The following is a 22,156-nucleotide window of genomic DNA, read 5'->3' as shown; positions in this document are numbered from 1 at the left end:
AGTACTGACCCTCTGACAGTGTGGCGCTCCCTCAGTACTGACGATCTGATAGTGCAGCATTCCCTCAGTACTGACCCTCTGACAGTGCAGCACTCCCTCAGTACTGACCCTCTGACAGTGCAGCACTCCCTCAGTACTGACCCTCTGACAGTGCGGCATTCCGTCAGTACTGACATTCTGACAGTGCAGCACTCCCTCAGTACTGACCATCTGACAGTGCAGCACTCCCTCAGTACTGACCCTCTGATAGTGCAGCACTCCCTCAGTGCTGACACTCTGACAGTGCAGCACTCCCTAAGTACTGACCCTCTGACAGTGCAGCACTCCCTCAGTACTGACCCTCTGACAGTGCAGCACTCCCTCAGTACTGACCCTCTGACAGTGCAGCACTCCCTCAGTATTGACCCTCTGACAGTGCGGCACTCCCTCAGAACTGACGATCTGACAGTGCAGCACTCCCTCAGTGCTGGCCCTCTGACGGTGCAGCACTCCCTCAGTTCTGACCCTCTGACAGTGCGGCACTCCCTCAGTACTGACCTCTGACAGTGCAGCACTCCCTCAGTATTCACTCTCTGACAGTGCAGCACTCCCTCAGAACTGTTCCTCTGACAGTGCGGTGCTCCCTCAGTACAGACCCTCGGACAGTGCAGAACTCCCTCAGTACTGATCCTCTGACAGTGCGGTGCTCCCTCAGTACTGACCCTCTAACAGTGCAGCACTCCCTCGGTACTGACCCTCGGACAGTGCAGAACTCCCTCTGCGCTCACCCTCTGACAGTGCAGCACTCCCTCAATACTGACCCTCTGACAGTGCAGCACTCCCTCAGTGCTGACCCTCTGACAGTGCAGCACTCCCTCAGTATTCATTCTCTGACAGTGCAGCACTCCCTCAGAACTGTTCCTCTGACAGTGCGGTGCTCCCTCAGTACAGACCCTCTGACAGTGCAGAACTCCCTCAGTGCTGACCCTCTGACAGTGCAGCACTCCCTCAGTACTGACCCTCTGACTGTGCAGCACTCCCTCTGTACTGCACCTTTGACAGTGCAGCACTCCCTCAGTACTGACCCTCTGACAGTGCAGCACTCCCTCAGTACTGACCTTCTGACACTGCGGCACTCCCTCAGTGCTGACCCTGTGACAGTGCAGCACTCCCTCAGTACTGGCCCTCTGACAGTGCAGCACTCCCTCAGTAATGACCTTCTGACACTGCGGCACTCCCTCAATGCTGACCCTCTGACAGTGCAGCACTCCCTCAGTACTGATCCTCTGACACTGCGGCAAACCCTCACGACTGACCCTCTGACAGTGCAGCACTCCCTCAGTACAGACCCTCTGACAGTGCAGCACTCCCTCTGTACTGAATCTCTGACAGTGCAGCTCTCCCTCACTACTGATCCTCTGACAGTGCTGTGCTCCCTCAATACAGACCCTCTGACAGTGCAGCACTCCCTCAGCGCTGACCCTCTGACAGTGCAGCACTCCCTCAGTGCTGACCCTCTGACAGTGCAGCACTCCCTCAATACTGACCCTCTGACAGTGCAGCACTCCCTCAGCGCTGACCCTCTGATTGTGCAGCACTCTCTCTGTACTGCCCCTTTGACAGTGCAGCACTCCCTCAGTACTGACCATCTGACAGTGCAGCACTCCCTCAGTACTGACCGTCTGACATTGCGGCACTCCCTCAGTGCTTACCCTCTGACAGTGCAGCACTCCCTCAGTGCTGACCCTCTGACAGTGCAGCACTCCCTCAGTACTGACCCTCTGACAGTGCAGCAATCCCTCAGTACTGACCCTCTGACAGTGCGGCACTCCCTCAGCACTGACCCTCTGACACTGCTGCACTCCCTCAGTACTGACCCTCTGACAGTGCAGCACTCACTCAGTACTGACCCTCTGACACTGCGGCACTCCCTCAGTACTGACCCTCTGACAGTGCAGCACTCCCTCAGTACTGACCCTCTGACAGTGTGGCGCTCCCTCAGTACTGACGATCTGATAGTGCAGCATTCCCTCAGTACTGACCCTCTGACAGTGCAGCACTCCCTCAGTGCTGACCCTCTGACAGTGCAGCACTCCCTCAATACTGACCCTCTGACAGTGCAGCACTCCCTCAGCGCTGACCCTCTGATTGTGCAGCACTCTCTCTGTACTGACCCTCTGACAGTGCAGCACTCCCTCAGTACTGACCCTCTGACAGTGCAGCACTCCCTCAGTACTGACCCTCTGACAGTGCAGCACTCCCTCAGTACTGACCCTCTGACAGTGCAGCACTCCCTCAGCGCTGACCCTCTGATTGTGCAGCACTCTCTCTGTACTGACCCTCTGACAGTGCAGCACTCCCTCAGTACTGACCCTCTGACAGTGCAGCACTCCCTCAGTACTGACCCTCTGACAGTGCAGCACTCCCTCAGTACTGAACCTCTGACAATGCAGCACTCCCTCAGTACTGAACCTCTGACAGTGCGCCACTCCCTCAGTACTGACCCTCTGACAGTGCAGCACTCCCTCAGTACTGACCGTCTGACTGCAGCACTCCCTCAGTACGGACCCTCTGACAGTGCAGCACTCCCTCAGTACAGACCCTCTGACGGTGCAGCACTCCCTCAGTACTGTCCCTCTGACAGAGCAGCAATCCCTCAGTACTGACCCTCTGACAGTGCAGCACTCCCTCAGTACTGACCATCTGACAGTGCAGCACTCCCTCAGTACTGACCCTCTGAGAGTGCAGCACTCCCTCAGTGCTGACACTCTGACAGTGCAGCACTCCCTAAGTACTAACCCTCTGACAGTGCAGCACTCCCTCAGTACTGACCCTCTGACAGTGCAGCACTCCCTCAGTACTGACCCTCTGACAGTGCAGCACTCCCTCAGTACTGTCCCTCTGACTGAGCAGCAATCCCTCAGTACTGACCCTCTGACTGTGCAGCACTCCCTCAGTACAGACCCTCTGACGGTGCAGCACTCCCTCAGTACTGTCCCTCTGACAGTGCGGCATTCCGTCAGTACTGACATTCTGACAGTGCAGCACTCCCTCAGTACTGACCCTCTGACAGTGCAGCACTCCCTCAGTACTGACCATCTGACAGTGCAGCACTCCCTCAGTACTGACCCTCTGAGAGTGCAGCACTCCCTCAGTGCTGACACTCTGACAGTGCAGCACTCCCTAAGTACTGACCCTCTGACAGTGCAGCACTCCCTCAGTACTGACCCACTGACAGTGCAGCACTCCCTCAGTACTGACCCTCTGACAGTGCAGCACTCATTCAGTACTGACCCTCTGACACTGCGGCATTCCCTCAGTGCTGACACTCTGACAGTGCAGCACTCCCTAAGTACTGACCCTCTGACAGTGCAGCACTCCCTCAATACTGACACTCTGACAGTGCAGCACTCCCTAAGTACTGACCCTCTGACAGTGCAGCACTCCCTCAGTACTGACCCTCTGACAGTGCAGCACTCCCTCAGTTCTGACCCTCTGACAGTGCAGCACTCCCTCGGTACTGACCCTCGGACAGTGCAGAACTCCCTCTGCGCTGACCCTCTGACAGTGCAGAACTCCCTCAATACTGACCCTCTGACAGTGCAGCACTCCCTCAGTGCTGACCCTCTGACAGTGCAGCACTCCCTCAGCATTCATTCTCTGACAGTGCAGCACTCCCTCAGAACTGTTCCTCTGACAGTGCGGCACTCCCTCAGTACAGACCCTCTGACAGTGCAGAACTCCCTCAGTGCTGACCCTCTGACAGTGCAGCACTCCCTCAGTACTGACCCTCTGACTGTGCAGCACTCCCTCTGTACTGCACCTTTGACAGTGCAGCACTCCCTCAGTACTAACCCTCTGACAGTGCAGCACTCCCTCAGTACTGACCTTCTGACACTGCGGCACTCCCTCAGTGCTGACCCTGTGACAGTGCAGCACTCCCTCAGTACTGGCCCTCTGACAGTGCAGCACTCCCTCAGTAATGACCTTCTGACACTGCGGCACTCCCTCAGTGCTGACCCTCTGACAGTGCAGCACTCCCTCAGTACTGATCCTCTGACACTGCGGCATACCCTCACGACTGACCCTCTGACAGTGCAGCACTCCCTCAGTACAGACCCTCTGACAGTGCAGCACTCCCTCTGTACTGAATCTCTGACAGTGCAGCTCTCCCTCACTACTGATCCTCTGACAGTGCTGTGCTCCCTCAATACAGACCCTCTGACAGTGCAGCACTCCCTCAGTACTGTCCCTCTGACTGAGCAGCAATCCCTCAGTACTGACCCTCTGACTGTGCAGCACTCCCTCTGTACTGCCCCTTTGACAGTGCAGCACTCCCTCAGTACTGACCCTCTGACAGTGCAGCACTCCCTCAGTACTGACCGTCTGACATTGCGGCACTCCCTCAGTGCTTACCCTCTGACAGTGCAGCACTCCCTCAGTGCTGACCCTCTGACAGTGCAGCACTCCCTCAGTACTGACCCTCTGACAGTGCAGCAATCCCTCAGTACTGACCCTCTGACAGTGCAGCACTCACTCAGTACTGACCCTCTGACACTGCGGCACTCCCTCAGTACTGACCCTCTGACAGTGCAGCACTCCCTCAGTACTGACCCTCTGACAGTGCGGCACTCCTTCAGTACTGACCCTCTGACAGTGCGGCACTCCCTCAGCGCTGACCCTCTGACAGTGCAGCACTCCCTCAGTACTGACCCTCTGACAGTGTGGCGCTCCCTCAGTACTGACGATCTGATAGTGCAGCATTCCCTCAGTACTGACCCTCTGACAGTGCAGCACTCCCTCAGTGCTGACCCTCTGACAGTGCAGCACTCCCTCAATACTGACCCTCCTACAGTGCAGCACTCCCTCAGCGCTGACCCTCTGATTGTGCAGCACTCTCTCTGTACTGACCCTCTGACAGTGCAGCACTCCCTCAGTACTGACCCTCTGACAGTGTGGCGCTCCCTCAGTACTGACCCTCTGACAGTGCAGCACTCCCTCAGCGCTGACCCTCTGATTGTGCAGCACTCCCTCTGTACTGACCCTCTGACGGAGCAACACTCCCTCAGTACTGAACCTCTGACAGTGCAGCACTCCCTCAGTACTGAACCTCTGACAGTGCGCCACTCCCTCAGTACTGACCCTCTGACAGTGCAGCACTCCCTCATTACTGACCGTCTGACAGTGCAGCACTCCCTCAGTACGGACCCTCTGACAGTGCAGCACTCCCTCAGTACAGACCCTCTGACGGTGCAGCACTCCCTCAGTACTGTCCCTCTGACAGAGCAGCAATCCCTCAGTACTGGCCCTCTGACAGTGCAGCACTCCCTCAATACTGACCATCTGACAGTGCAGCACTCCCTCAGTACTGACCCTCTGAGAGTGCAACACTCCCTCAGTACTGACCCTCTGACAGTGCAGCACTCCCTCAGTACTGACCCTCTGACAGTGCAGCACTCCCTCAGTACTGACCCTCTGACAGTGCAGCACTCCCTCAGTACTGACCCTCTGACAGTGCAGCACTCCCTCAGTACTGACCCTCTGACACTGCGGCATTCCCTCAGTACTGACCCTCTGACAGTGCAGCACTCCCTCAGTGCTGGCCCTCTGACGGTGCAGCACTCCCTCAGTTCTGACCCTCTGACAGTGCAGCACTCCCTCAGTACTGACCTCTGACAGTGCAGCACTCCCTCAGTATTCACTCTCTGACAGTGCAGCACTCCCTCAGTACTGATCCTCTGACAGTGCGGTGCTCCCTCAGTACAGACCCTCTGACAGTGCAGCACTCCCTCAGTACTGACCCTCTAACAGTGCAGCACTCCCTCGGTACTGACCTTCGGACAGTGCAGAACTCCCTCTGCGCTGACCCTCTGACAGTGCAGCACTCCCTCAATACTGACCCTCTGACAGTGCAGCACTCCCTCAGTGCTGACCCTCTGACAGTGCAGCACTCCCTCAGTATTCATTCTCTGACAGTGCAGCACTCCCTCAGAACTGTTCCTCTGACAGTGCGGTGCTCCCTCAGTACAGACCCTCTGACAGTGCAGAACTCCCTCAGTGCTGACCCTCTGACAGTGCAGCACACCCTCAGTACTGACCCTCTGACTGTGCAGCACTCCCTCTGTACTGCACCTTTGACAGTGCAGCACTCCCTCAGTACTGACCCTCTGACAGTGCAGCACTCCCTCAGTACTGACCTTCTGACACTGCGGCACTCCCTCAGTGCTGACCCTGTGACAGTGCAGCACTCCCTCAGTACTGGCCCTCTGACAGTGTGGCACTCCCTCAGTACTGACAATCTGACACTGCGGCACACCCTCAGTGCTGACCCTCTGACAGTGCGGCACACCCTCAGTACTGGCCCTCTGACAGTGCAGCATTCCCTCAGTACTGACCATCTGACATTGCAGCACGCCCTCAGTACTGACCGTCTGACAGTGCCGCACTCCCTCTGTACTGACTCTCTGACAGTGCAGCTCTCCCTCAGTACTGACCCTCTGTCAGTGCAGCACTCCCTCAGTACTGAATCTCTGACATTGCGGGACTCCCTCAGTACTGACCCTCTGACAGTGCAGCACTCCCTCAGTACTGACACTCTGACAGTGCAGCACTCCCTCAGTACTGACCCTCTGACAGTGCAGCACTCCCTCAGTACTGACCCTCTGACTGTGCAGCACTCCCTCTGTACTGCCCCTTTGACAGTGCAGCACTCCCTCAGTACTGACCCTCTGTCAGTGCAGCACTCCCTCAGTACTGAATCTCTGACAGTGCGAGACTCCCTCCGTACTGACCCTCTGACAGTGCAGCACTCCCTCAGTACTGACCCTCTGACGGTGCGGCATTCCCTCTGTACTGACTCTCTGACAGTGCTGCACTCCCTCAGTACTGACCCTCTAAAAGTTCAGCACTCCCTCAATGCTGACCGTCTGACAGTGCAGCACACCCTCAGTACTGGCCCTCTGACAGTGCAGCACTCCCTCAGTACTGACCTTCTGACACTGCGGCACTCCCTCAGTGCTGACCCTCTGACAGTGCAGCACTCCCTCTGTACTGACTCTCTGACAGTACAGCTCTCCCACAGTACTGACCCTCTAAAAGTTCAGCACTTCTTCAATGCTGACCGTCTGACAGGGCAGCACTCCCTCAGGACTGAACCTCTGACTGTGCAGCACTCCCTCTGTACTGCCCCTTTGACAGTGCAGCACTCCCTCAGTACTGACCCACTGACAGTGCAGCACTCCCTCAGTACTGACCTTCTGACAGTGCGGCACTCCCTCAGTGCTGACCTTCTGACGCTGCGGCACTCCCTCAGTGCTGACCCGCTGACAGTGCAGCACTCCCTCTGTACTGACCCTCTGACAGTGCGGCACACCCTCAGTACGGACCCTCTGACAGTGCAGCGCTCCCTCAGTGCTGACCCTCTGACAGTGCAGCACACACTCAGTTCTGGCCCTCTGACAGTGCAGCACTCACTCAGTACTGACCCTCTGACAGTGCAGCACACCCTCAGTACTGGCGATCTGACAGTGCAGCACTCCCTCAGTACTGACCCTCTGACAGTGCAGCACTCCCTCAGTACTGACCCTCTGACAGTGCAGCACTCCCTCAGTACTGACCATCTGACACAACGGCATTCCCTCAGCACTGACGATCTGACAGTGCAGCACTCCCTCAGTGCTGACCCTCTGACGGTGCAGCACTCCCTCAGTTCTGACCCTCTGACAGTGCAGCACTCCCTCAGTACTGACCCTCTGACAGTGCAGCACTCCCTCAGTGCTGACCCTCTGACGGTGCAGCACTCCCTCAGTTCTGACCCTCTGACAGTGCAGCACTCCCTCAGTACTGACCCTCTGACAGTGCAGCACTCCCTCAGCACTGACCCTCTGACAGTGCGGCACTCCCTCAGTACTGACCCTCTGACAGTGCAGCTCTATCTCTGTACTGATCCTCTGACACTGCGGCACTCCCTCAGTGCTGACCCTCTGACAGTGCAGCTCTATCTCTGTACTGATCCTCTGACACTGCGGCACTCCCTCAGTACTGACCCTCTGCCAGTGCAGCACTCCCTCAGTACTGACCCTCTGACAGTGCAGCACTCCCTCAGTAGTGATCCTCTGACACTGCGGCATACCCTCACGACTGACCCTCTGACAGTGCAGCACTCCCTCAGTACAGACCCCCTGACAGTGCAGCACTCCCTCTTTACTGAATCTCTGACAGTGCAGCTCTCCCTCACTACTGATCCTCTGACAGTGCGAAGCTCCCTCAGTACAGACCCTCTGACAGTGCAGCACTCCCTCAGTACTGCCCCTCTGACTGAGCAGCAATCCCTCAGTACTGACCCTCTGACTGTGCAGTACTCCCTCTGTACTGCCCCTTTGACAGTGCAGCACTCCCTCAGTACTGACCCACTGACAGTGCAGCACTCCCTCAGTACTGTCCCTCTGACTGCGCAGCAATCCCTCAGTACTGATCCTCTGACAGTGCGGTGCTCCCTCAGTACAGATCCTCTGACAGTGCAGCACTCCCTCAGTACTGACCCTCTAACAGTGCAGCACTCCCTCAATACTGACACTTTGACAGTGCAGCACTCCCTCAGCGCTGACTCTCTGACTGTGCAGCACTCCCTCAGTACTGTCCCTCTGACGGAGCAACACTACCTCAGTACTGACACTCTGACAGTGCAGCACTCCCTCAGTACTGACCCTCTGACAGTGCGGCACTCCCTCAGTGCTGACCCGCTGACAGTGCAGCACTCCCTCTGTACTGACCCTCTGACAGTGCGGCACACCCTCAGTACTGACCCTCTGACAGTGCAGCGCTCCCTCAGTGCTGACCCTCTGACAGTGCAGCACACACTCAGTTCTGGCCCTCTGACAGTGCAGCACTCACTCAGTACTGACCCTCTGACAGTGCAGCACACCCTCAGTACTGGCGATCTGACAGTGCAGCACTCCCTCAGTACTGACCCTCTGACAGTGCAGCACTCCCTCAGTACTGACCATCTGACACAACGGCATTCCCTCAGTACTGACGATCTGACAGTGCAGCACTCCCTCAGTGCTGACCCTCTGACGGTGCAGCACTCCCTCAGTTCTGACCCTCTGACAGTGCAGCACTCCCTCAGTGCTGACCCTCTGACGGTGCAGCACTCCCTCAGTTCTGACCCTCTGACAGTGCAGCACTCCCTCAGTACTGACCCTCTGACAGTGCAGCACTCCCTCAGCACTGACCCTCTGACAGTGCGGCACTCCCTCAGTACTGACCCTCTGACAGTGCAGCTCTATCTCTGTACTGATCCTCTGACACTGCGGCACTCCCTCAGTGCTGACCCTCTGACAGTGCAGCTCTATCTCTGTACTGATCCTCTGACACTGCGGCACTCCCTCAGTACTGACCCTCTGCCAGTGCAGCACTCCCTCAGTACTGACCCTCTGACAGTGCAGCACTCCCTCAGTAGTGATCCTCTGACACTGTGGCATACCCTCACGACTGACCCTCTGACAGTGCAGCACTCCCTCAGTACAGACCCCCTGACAGTGCAGCACTCCCTCTGTACTGAATCTCTGACAGTGCAGCTCTCCCTCACTACTGATCCTCTGACAGTGCGATGCTCCCTCAGTACAGACCCTCTGACAGTGCAGCACTCCCTCAGTACTGCCCCTCTGACTGAGCAGCAATCCCTCAGTACTGACCCTCTGACTGTGCAGTACTCCCTCTGTACTGCCCCTTTGACAGTGCAGCACTCCCTCAGTACTGACCCTCTGACAGTGCAGCACTCCCTCAGTACTGTCCCTCTGACTGCGCAGCAATCCCTCAGTACTGATCCTCTGACAGTGCGGTGCTCCCTCAGTACAGACCCTCTGACAGTGCAGCACTCCCTCAGTACTGACCCTCTAACAGTGCAGCACTCCCTCAATACTGACACTTTGACAGGGCAGCACTCCCTCAGTGCTGACCCTCTGACAGTGCAGCACTCCCTCAGTACTGACCCTCTAACAGTGCAGCGCTCCCTCAGTACTGTCCCTCTGACGGAGCAACACTCCCTCAGTACTGACACTCTGACAGTGCAGCACTCCCTCAGTACTGACCCTCTGACAGTGCAGCCCTCCCTCAGTGCTGACCCTCTGACAGTGCAGCACTCCCTCAGTACTGGCCCTCTGACAGTGCACCACTCCCTCAGTACTGACCCTCTGACAGTGCAGCACTCCCTCAGTTCTGACACTCAGACAGTGCAGCACTCCCTCAGCACTGACCCTCTGACAGTGCAGCACTCCCTCAGTACTGACCATCTGACACAACGGCATTCCCTCAGTACTGACGATCTGACAGTGCGGCACTCCCTCAGTGCTGACCCTCTGACAGTGCGGCACTCCCTCAGTACTGACCTTCTGACAGTGCAGCACTCCCTCAGTTCTGGCCCTCTGACAGTGCAGCACTCACTCAGTACTGACCCTCTGACAGTGCAGCACACCCTCAGTACTGGCGATCTGACAGTGCAGCACTCCCTCAGTACTGACCCTCTGACAGTGCAGCACTCCCTCAGTACTGACCCTCTGACAGTGCAGCACTCCCTCAGTACTGACCATCTGACACAACGGCATTCCCTCAGTACTGACGATCTGACAGTGCGGCACTCCCTCAGTGCTGACCCTCTGACAGTGCAGCACTCCCTCAGTACTGATCCTCTGACAGTGCGATGCTCCCTCAGTACAGACCCTCTGACAGTGCAGCACTCCCTCAGTACTGACCCTCGGACAGTGCAGCACTCACTCAGTACTGACCCTCGGACAGTGCAGCACACCCTCAGTACTGGCCCTCTGACAGTGCAGCACTCCCTCAGTACTGACCCTCTGACAGTGCAGCACTCCCTCAGCACTGACCCTCTGACAGTGCGGCACTCCCTCAGTACTGACCCTCTGACAGTGCAGCTCTATCTCTGTACTGATCCTCTGACACTGCGGATCTCCCTCAGTGCTGACCCTCTGACAGTGCAGCGCTCCCTCAGTACTGACCCTCTGCCAGTGCACCACTCCCTCAGTTCTGACACTCAGACAGTGCAGCACTCCCTCAGCACTGACCCTCTGACAGTGCAGCATTCCCTCAGTACAGACCCTCTGACGGTGCAGCACTCCCTCAGTACTGTCCCTCTGACAGAGCGGCAATCCCTCAGTACTGACCCTCTGACAGTGCAGCACTCCCTAGGTACTGACCCTCGGACAGTGCAGAACTCCCTCTGCGCTGACCCTCTGACAGTGCAGCACTCGCTCAGTACTGGCCCTCTGACAGTGCAGCACTCCCTCAGTACTGACCCTCTGACAGTGCAGCACTCCCTCAGCACTGACCCTCTGACAGTGCGGCACTCCCTCAGTACTGACCCTCTGACAGTGCAGCTCTATCTCTGTACTGATCCTCTGACACTGCGGCACTCCCTCAGTGCTGACCCTCTGACAGTGCAGCTCTATCTCTGTACTGATCCTCTGACACTGCGGCACTCCCTCAGTACTGCCCCTCTGCCAGTGCAGCACTCCCTCAGTACTGACCCTCTGACAGTGCAGCACTCCCTCAGTAGTGATCCTCTGACACTGCGGCATACCCTCACGACTGACCCTCTGACAGTGCAGCACTCCCTCAGTACAGACCCCCTGACAGTGCAGCACTCCCTCTTTACTGAATCTCTGACAGTGCAGCTCTCCCTCACTACTGATCCTCTGACAGTGCGAAGCTCCCTCAGTACAGACCCTCTGACAGTGCAGCACTCCCTCAGTACTGCCCCTCTGACTGAGCAGCAATCCCTCAGTACTGACCCTCTGACTGTGCAGTACTCCCTCTGTACTGCCCCTTTGACAGTGCAGCACTCCCTCAGTACTGACCCTCTGACAGTGCAGCACTCCCTCAGTACTGACCCTCTGACAGTGCGGCACTCCCTCAGTACTGACCCTCTGACAGTGCAGCACTCCCTCAGTAGTGATCCTCTGACACTGCGGCATACCCTCACGACTGACCCTCTGACAGTGCAGCACTCCCTCAGTACAGACCCCCTGACAGTGCAGCACTCCCTCTGTACTGAATCTCTGACAGTGCAGCTCTCCCTCACTACTGATCCTCTGACAGTGCGATGCTCCCTCAGTACAGACCCTCTGACAGGGCAGCACTCCCTCAGTACTGCCCCTCTGACTGAGCAGCAATCCCTCAGTACTGACCCTCTGACTGTGCAGTACTCCCTCTGTACTGCCCCTTTGACAGTGCAGCACTCCCTCAGTACTGACCCTCTGACAGTGCAGCACTCCCTCAGTACTGTCCCTCTGACTGCGCAGCAATCCCTCAGTACTGATCCTCTGACAGTGCGGTGCTCCCTCAGTACAGACCCTCTGACAGTGCAGCACTCCCTCAGTACTGACCCTCTAACAGTGCAGCACTCCCTCAATACTGACACTTTGACAGTGCAGCACTCCCTCAGCGCTGACTCTCTGACTGTGCAGCACTCCCTCAGTACTGTCCCTCTGACGGAGCAACACTCCCTCAGTACTGACACTCTGACAGTGCAGCACTCCCTCAGTACTGACCCTCTGACAGTGCGGCACTCCCTCAGTGCTGACCCGCTGACAGTGCAGCACTCCCTCTGTACTGATCTCTGACAGTGCGGCACACCCTCAGTACTGACCCTCTGACAGTGCAGCGCTCCCTCAGTGCTGACCCTCTGACAGTGCAGCACACACTCAGTTCTGGCCCTCTGACAGTGCAGCACTCACAAAGTACTGACCCTCTGACAGTGCAGCACACCCTCAGTACTGGCGATCTGACAGTGCAGCACTCCCTCAGTACTGACCCTCTGACAGTGCAGCACTCCCTCAGTACTGACCATCTGACACAACTGCATTCCCTCAGTACTGACGATCTGACAGTGCAGCACTCCCTCAGTGCTGACCCTCTGACGGTGCAGCACTCCCTCAGTTCTGACCCTCTGACAGTGCAGCACTCCCTCAGTGCTGACCCTCTGACGGTGCAGCACTCCCTCAGTTCTGACCCTCTGACAGTGCAGCACTCCCTCAGTACTGACCCTCTGACAGTGCAGCACTCCCTCAGCACTGACCCTCTGACAGTGCGGCACTCCCTCAGTACTGACCCTCTGACAGTGCAGCTCTATCTCTGTACTGATCCTCTGACACTGCGGCACTCCCTCAGTGCTGACCCTCTGACAGTGCAGCTCTATCTCTGTACTGATCCTCTGACACTGCGGCACTCCCTCAGTACTGACCCTCTGCCAGTGCAGCACTCCCTCAGTACTGACCCTCTGACAGTGCAGCACTCCCTCAGTAGTGATCCTCTGACACTGCGGCATACCCTCACGACTGACCCTCTGACAGTGCAGCACTCCCTCAGTACAGACCCCCTGACAGTGCAGCACTCCCTCTGTACTGAATCTCTGACAGTGCAGCTCTCCCTCACTACTGATCCTCTGACAGTGCGATGCTCCCTCAGTACAGACCCTCTGACAGGGCAGCACTCCCTCAGTACTGCCCCTCTGACTGAGCAGCAATCCCTCAGTACTGACCCTCTGACTGTGCAGTACTCCCTCTGTACTGCCCCTTTGACAGTGCAGCACTCCCTCAGTACTGACCCTCTGACAGTGCAGCACTCCCTCAGTACTGTCCCTCTGACTGCGCAGCAATCCCTCAGTACTGATCCTCTGACAGTGCGGTGCTCCCTCAGTACAGACCCTCTGACAGTGCAGCACTCCCTCAGTACTGACCCTCTAACAGTGCAGCACTCCCTCAATACTGACACTTTGACAGTGCAGCACTCCCTCAGTGCTGACCCTCTGACAGTGCAGCACTCCCTCAGTACTGACCCTCTAACAGTGCAGCGCTCCCTCAGCACTGTCCCTCTGACGGAGCAACACTCCCTCAGTACTGACACTCTGACAGTGCAGCACTCCCTCAGTACTGACCCTCTGACAGTGCAGCACTCCCTCAGTGCTGACCCTCTGACAGTGCAGCACTCCCTCAGTACTGGCCCTCTGACAGTGCACCACTCCCTCAGTACTGACCCTCTGACAGTGCAGCACTCCCTCAGTTCTGACACTCAGACAGTGCAGCACTCCCTCAGCACTGACCCTCTGACAGTGCAGCACTCCCTCAGTACTGACCATCTGACACAACGGCATTCCCTCAGTACTGACGATCTGACAGTGCGGCACTCCCTCAGTGCTGACCCTCTGACAGTGCGGCACTCCCTCAGTACTGACCTTCTGACAGTGCAGCACTCCCTCAGTTCTGGCCCTCTGACAGTGCAGCACTCACTCAGTACTGACCCTCTGACAGTGCAGCACACCCTCAGTACTGGCGATCTGACAGTGCAGCACTCCCTCAGTACTGACCCTCTGACAGTGCAGCACTCCCTCAGTACTGACCCTCTGACAGTGCAGCACTCCCTCAGTGCTGACCCTCTGACAGTGCGGTGTTCCCTCAGTACTGACCCTCTGACAGTGCAGCACTCCCTCAGTACTGACCATCTGACACAACGGCATTCCCTCAGTACTGACGATCTGACAGTACGGCACTCCCTCAGTGCTGAACCTCTGACAGTGCAGCACTCCCTCAGTACTGATCCTCTGACAGTGCGATGCTCCCTCAGTACAGACCCTCTGACAGTGCAGCACTCACTCAGTACTGACCCTCGGACAGTGCAGCACACCCTCAGTACTGGCCCTCTGACAGTGCAGCACTTCCTCAGTACTGACCCTCTGACAGTGCAGCACTCCCTCAGCACTGACCCTCTGACAGTGCGGCACTCCCTCAGTACTGACCCTCTGACAGTGCAGCTCTATCTCTGTACTGATCCTCTGACACTGCGGATCTCCCTCAGTGCTGACCCTCTGACAGTGCAGCACACCCTCAGTACTGGCCCTCTGCCAGTGCACCACTCCCTCAGTTCTGACACTCAGACAGTGCAGCACTCCCTCAGCACTGACCCTCTGACAGTGCAGCATTCCCTCAGTACAGACCCTCTGACGGTGCAGCACTCCCTCAGTACTGTCCCTCTGACAGAGCGGCAATCCCTCAGTACTGACCCTCTGACAGTGCAGCACTCCCTAGGTACTGACCCTCGGACAGTGCAGAACTCCCTCTGCGCTGACCCTCTGACAGTGCAGCACTCGCTCAGTACTGGCCCTCTGACAGTGCAGCAATCCCTAAGTACTGACCCTCTGACAGTGCGGCACTCCCTCAGTCCTGACCCTTTTACAGTGCAGCACTCCCTCAATACTGACCCTCTGACAGTGCAGCACTCCCTCAGTGCTGACCCTCTGACAGTGCAGCACTCCCTCAGAACTGTTCCTCTGACAGTGCGGTGCTCCCTCATTACAGACCCTCTGACAGTGCAGAACTCCCTCAGTGCTGACCCTCTGACAGTGCAGCACTCCCTCAGTACTGACCCTCTGACTGTGCAGCACTCCCTCTGTACTGCACCTTTGACAGCGCAGCACTCTCTCAGTACTGACCCTCTGACAGTGCAGCACTTCCTCAGTACTGACCTTCTGACACTGCGGCACTCCCTCAGTGCTGACCCTGTGACAGTGCAGCACTCCCTCAGTACTGGCCCTCTGACAGTGCAGCACTCCCTCAGTACTGACCTTCTGACACTGCGGCACTCCCTCAGTGCTGACCCTCTGACAGTGCAGCACTCCCTCAGTACTGATTCTCTGACAGTGCGGGACTCCCTCAGTACTGACCGTCTGACAGTGCAGCACTCCCTCAGTACTGACCCTCTGACAGTGCAGCACTCCCTCAGTACTGACCTTCTGACACTGCGGCACTCCCTCAGTGCTGACCTTCTGACGCTGCGGGACTCCCTCAGTGCTGACCCGCTGACAGTGCAGCACTCCCTCTGTACTGACCCTCTGACAGTGCGGCACACCCTCAGTACTGACAATCTGACAGTGCAGCACTCCCTCAGTACTGACCCTCTGACAGTGCAGCGCTCCCTCAGTGCTGACCCTCTGACAGTGCAGCACACCCTCAGTTCTGGCCCTCTGACAGTGCAGCACTCACTCAGTACTGACCCTCTGACAGTGCAGCTCTCCCTCACTACTGATCCTCTGACAGTGCGATGCTCCCTCAGTACAGACCCTCTGACAGTGCAGCACTCCCTCAGTACTGTCCCTCTGACTGAGCAGCAATCCCTCAGTACTGACCCTCTGACTGTGCAGTACTCCCTCTGTACTGCCCCTTTGACAGTGCAGCACTCTCTCAGTACTGACCCTCTGACAGTGCAGCACTCCCTCAGTACTGTCCCTCTGACTGCGCAGCAATCCCTCAGTACTGACCCTCTGACAGTGCAGCACTCACTCAGTACTGACCCTCTGACAGTGCAGCACTCCCTCAGTATTCACTCTCTGACAGTGCAGCACTTCCTCAGTACTGATCCTCTGACAGTGCGGTGCTCCCTCAGTACAGACCCTCTGACAGTGCAGCACTCCCTCAGTACTGACCCTCTAACAGTGCAGCACTCCCTCAATACTGACACTTTGACAGTGCAGCACTCCCTCAGCGCTGACTCTCTGACTGTGCAGCACTCCCTCAGTACTGTCCCTCTGACGGAGCAACACTCCCTCAGTACTGACACTCTGACAGTGCAGCACTCACTCAGCACTGACCCTCGGACAGTGCAGCACACCCTCAGTACTGGCCCTCTGACAGTGCAGCACTCCCTCAGTACTGACCCTCTGACAGTGCAGCACACCCTCAGTTCTGGCCCTCTGACAGTGCAGCACTCCCTCAGTACTGACCCTCTGACAGTGCAGCACTACCTCAGTACTGACCCTCTGACAGTGCACCACTCCCTCAGTTCTGACACTCAGACAGTGCAGCACTCCCTCAGCACTGACCCTCTGACAGTGCAGCGCTCCCTCAGTGCTGACCCTCTGACAGTGCAGCACACCCTCAGTTCTGGCCCTCTGACAGTTCAGCACTCACTCAGTACTGACCCTCTGACAGTGCAGCACACCCTCAGTACTGGCGATCTGACAGTGCAGCACTCCCTCAGTACTGACCCTCTGACAGTGCAGCACTCCCTCAGTACTGACCCTCTGACAGTGCAGCACTCCCTCAGTACTGACGATCTGACAGTGCGGCACTCCCTCAGTGCTGACCCTCTGACGGTGCAGCACTCCCTCAGTTCTGACCCTCTGACAGTGGAGTACTCCCTCAGTACTGACCCTCTGACAGTGCAGCACTCCCTCAGTACTGATCCTCTGACAGTGCGATGCTCCCTCAGTACAGACCCTCTGACAGTGCAGCACTCACTCAGTACTGACCCTCGGACAGTGCAGCACACCCTCAGTACTGGCCCTCTGACAGTGCAGCACTCCCTCAGTACTGACCCTCTGACAGTGCAGCACTCCCTCAGCACTGACCCTCTGACAGTGCGGCACTCCCTCAGTACTGACCCTCTGACAGTGCAGCTCTATCTCTGTACTGATCCTCTGACACTGCGGATCTCCCTCAGTACTGACCGTCTGACAGTGCAGCACTCCCTCAGCACTGACCCTCTGACAGTGCAGCATTCCCTCAGTACAGACCCTCTGACGGTGCAGCACTCCCTCAGTACTGTCCCTCTGACAGAGCGGCAATCCCTCAGTACTGACCCTCTGACAGTGCAGCACTCCCTCAGTACTGACCCTCTGACAGTGCAGCACTCCCTCGGTACTGACCCTCGGACAGTGCAGAACTCCCTCTGCGCTGACCCTCTGACAGTGCAGCACTCGCTCAGTACTGGCCCTCTGACAGTGCAGCAATCCCGAAGTACTGACCCTTTTACAGTGCAGCACTCCCTCAATACTGACCCTCTGACAGTGCAGCACTCCCTCAGTGCTGACCCTCTGACAGTGCAGCACTCCCTCAGAACTGTTCCTCTGACAGTGCGGTGCTCCCTCAGTACAGACCCTCTGACAGTGCAGAACTCCCTCAGTGCTGACCCTCTGACAGTGCAGCACTCCCTCAGTACTGACCCTCTGACTGTGCAGCACTCCCTCTGTACTGCACCTTTGACAGTGCAGCACTCTCTCAGTACTGACCCTGTGACAGTGCAGCACTCCCTCAGTACTGGCCCTCTGACAGTGCAGCACTCCCTCAGTACTGACCTTCTGACACTGCGGCACTCCCTCAGTGCTGACCCTCTGACAGTGCAGCACTCCCTCTGTACTGGCCCTCTGACAGTGCAGCTCTCCCTCAGTACTGACCCTCTGTCAGTGCAGCACTCCCTCAGTACTGATTCTCTGACAGTGCGGGACTCCCTCAGTACTGACCCTCTGACAGTGCAGCACTCCCTCAGTACTGACCCTCTGACTGTGCAGCACTCCCTCTGTACTGCCCCTTTGACAGTGGAGCACTCCCTCAGTACTGACCCTCTGACAGTGCAGCACTCCCTCAGTACTGACCTTCTGACACTGCGGCACTCCCTCAGTGCTGACCCTCTGACAGTGCAGCACTCCCTCAGTACTGGCCCTCTGACAGTGCAGCTCTCCCTCTGTACTGATCATCTGACACTGCGGCTCTCCCACAGTACTGACCATCGGACAGTGCAGCACTCCCTCAGTACTGACCCTCTAAAAGTTCAGCACTCCCTCAATACTGACCGTCTGACAGTGCAGCACTCCCTCAGTACTGAACCTCTGACTGTGCAGCACTCCCTCTGTACTGCCCCTTTGACAGTGCAGCACTCCCTCAGTACTGACCCTCTGACAGTGCAGCACTCCCTCAGTACTGACCTTCTGACACTGCGGCACTCCCTCAGTGCTGACCTTCTGACGCTGCGGCACTCCCTCAGTGCTGACCCGCTGACAGTGCAGCACTCCCTCTGTACTGACCCTCTGACAGTGCAGCACTCCCTCAGTACTGACCATCTGACACAACGGCATTCCCTCAGTACTGACGATCTGACAGTACGGCACTCCCTCAGTGCTGAACCTCTGACAGTGCAGCACTCCCTCAGTACTGATCCTCTGACAGTGCGATGCTCCCTCAGTACAGACCCTCTGACAGTGCAGCACTCACTCAGTACTGACCCTCGGACAGTGCAGCACACCCTCAGTACTGGCCCTCTGACAGTGCAGCACTTCCTCAGTACTGACCCTCTGACAGTGCAGCACTCCCTCAGCACTGACCCTCTGACAGTGCGGCACTCCCTCAGTACTGACCCTCTGACAGTGCAGCTCTATCTCTGTACTGATCCTCTGACACTGCGGATCTCCCTCAGTGCTGACCCTCTGACAGTGCAGCACACCCTCAGTACTGGCCCTCTGCCAGTGCACCACTCCCTCAGTTCTGACACTCAGACAGTGCAGCACTCCCTCAGCACTGACCCTCTGACAGTGCAGCATTCCCTCAGTACAGACCCTCTGACGGTGCAGCACTCCCTCAGTACTGTCCCTCTGACAGAGCGGCAATCCCTCAGTACTGACCCTCTGACAGTGCAGCACTCCCTAGGTACTGACCCTCGGACAGTGCAGAACTCCCTCTGCGCTGACCCTCTGACAGTGCAGCACTCGCTCAGTACTGGCCCTCTGACAGTGCAGCAATCCCTAAGTACTGACCCTCTGACAGTGCGGCACTCCCTCAGTCCTGACCCTTTTACAGTGCAGCACTCCCTCAATACTGACCCTCTGACAGTGCAGCACTCCCTCAGTGCTGACCCTCTGACAGTGCAGCACTCCCTCAGAACTGTTCCTCTGACAGTGCGGTGCTCCCTCATTACAGACCCTCTGACAGTGCAGAACTCCCTCAGTGCTGACCCTCTGACAGTGCAGCACTCCCTCAGTACTGACCCTCTGACTGTGCAGCACTCCCTCTGTACTGCACCTTTGACAGCGCAGCACTCTCTCAGTACTGACCCTCTGACAGTGCAGCACTTCCTCAGTACTGACCTTCTGACACTGCGGCACTCCCTCAGTGCTGACCCTGTGACAGTGCAGCACTCCCTCAGTACTGGCCCTCTGACAGTGCAGCACTCCCTCAGTACTGACCTTCTGACACTGCGGCACTCCCTCAGTGCTGACCCTCTGACAGTGCAGCACTCCCTCAGTACTGATTCTCTGACAGTGCGGGACTCCCTCAGTACTGACCGTCTGACAGTGCAGCACTCCCTCAGTACTGACCCTCTGACAGTGCAGCACTCCCTCAGTACTGACCTTCTGACACTGCGGCACTCCCTCAGTGCTGACCTTCTGACGCTGCGGGACTCCCTCAGTGCTGACCCGCTGACAGTGCAGCACTCCCTCTGTACTGACCCTCTGACAGTGCGGCACACCCTCAGTACTGACAATCTGACAGTGCAGCACTCCCTCAGTACTGACCCTCTGACAGTGCAGCGCTCCCTCAGTGCTGACCCTCTGACAGTGCAGCACACCCTCAGTTCTGGCCCTCTGACAGTGCAGCACTCACTCAGTACTGACCCTCTGACAGTGCAGCTCTCCCTCACTACTGATCCTCTGACAGTGCGATGCTCCCTCAGTACAGACCCTCTGACAGTGCAGCACTCCCTCAGTACTGTCCCTCTGACTGAGCAGCAATCCCTCAGTACTGACCCTCTGACTGTGCAGTACTCCCTCTGTACTGCCCCTTTGACAGTGCAGCACTCTCTCAGTACTGACCCTCTGACAGTGCAGCACTCCCTCAGTACTGTCCCTCTGACTGCGCAGCAATCCCTCAGTACTGACCCTCTGACAGTGCAGCACTCACTCAGTACTGACCCTCTGACAGTGCAGCACTCCCTCAGTATTCACTCTCTGACAGTGCAGCACTTCCTCAGTACTGATCCTCTGACAGTGCGGTGCTCCCTCAGTACAGACCCTCTGACAGTGCAGCACTCCCTCAGTACTGACCCTCTAACAGTGCAGCACTCCCTCAATACTGACACTTTGACAGTGCAGCACTCCCTCAGCGCTGACTCTCTGACTGTGCAGCACTCCCTCAGTACTGTCCCTCTGACGGAGCAACACTCCCTCAGTACTGACACTCTGACAGTGCAGCACTCACTCAGCACTGACCCTCGGACAGTGCAGCACACCCTCAGTACTGGCCCTCTGACAGTGCAGCACTCCCTCAGTACTGACCCTCTGACAGTGCAGCACACCCTCAGTTCTGGCCCTCTGACAGTGCAGCACTCCCTCAGTACTGACCCTCTGACAGTGCAGCACTACCTCAGTACTGACCCTCTGACAGTGCACCACTCCCTCAGTTCTGACACTCAGACAGTGCAGCACTCCCTCAGCACTGACCCTCTGACAGTGCAGCGCTCCCTCAGTGCTGACCCTCTGACAGTGCAGCACACCCTCAGTTCTGGCCCTCTGACAGTTCAGCACTCACTCAGTACTGACCCTCTGACAGTGCAGCACACCCTCAGTACTGGCGATCTGACAGTGCAGCACTCCCTCAGTACTGACCCTCTGACAGTGCAGCACTCCCTCAGTACTGACCCTCTGACAGTGCAGCACTCCCTCAGTACTGACGATCTGACAGTGCGGCACTCCCTCAGTGCTGACCCTCTGACGGTGCAGCACTCCCTCAGTTCTGACCCTCTGACAGTGGAGTACTCCCTCAGTACTGACCCTCTGACAGTGCAGCACTCCCTCAGTACTGATCCTCTGACAGTGCGATGCTCCCTCAGTACAGACCCTCTGACAGTGCAGCACTCACTCAGTACTGACCCTCGGACAGTGCAGCACACCCTCAGTACTGGCCCTCTGACAGTGCAGCACTCCCTCAGTACTGACCCTCTGACAGTGCAGCACTCCCTCAGCACTGACCCTCTGACAGTGCGGCACTCCCTCAGTACTGACCCTCTGACAGTGCAGCTCTATCTCTGTACTGATCCTCTGACACTGCGGATCTCCCTCAGTACTGACCGTCTGACAGTGCAGCACTCCCTCAGCACTGACCCTCTGACAGTGCAGCATTCCCTCAGTACAGACCCTCTGACGGTGCAGCACTCCCTCAGTACTGTCCCTCTGACAGAGCGGCAATCCCTCAGTACTGACCCTCTGACAGTGCAGCACTCCCTCAGTACTGACCCTCTGACAGTGCAGCACTCCCTCGGTACTGACCCTCGGACAGTGCAGAACTCCCTCTGCGCTGACCCTCTGACAGTGCAGCACTCGCTCAGTACTGGCCCTCTGACA

Source organism: Scyliorhinus torazame, chromosome 2 (assembly GCF_047496885.1).
Source record: "Scyliorhinus torazame isolate Kashiwa2021f chromosome 2, sScyTor2.1, whole genome shotgun sequence".
Lineage (NCBI taxonomy): Eukaryota > Metazoa > Chordata > Chondrichthyes > Carcharhiniformes > Scyliorhinidae > Scyliorhinus > Scyliorhinus torazame.
This window is presented reverse-complemented; position numbering follows the sequence as displayed.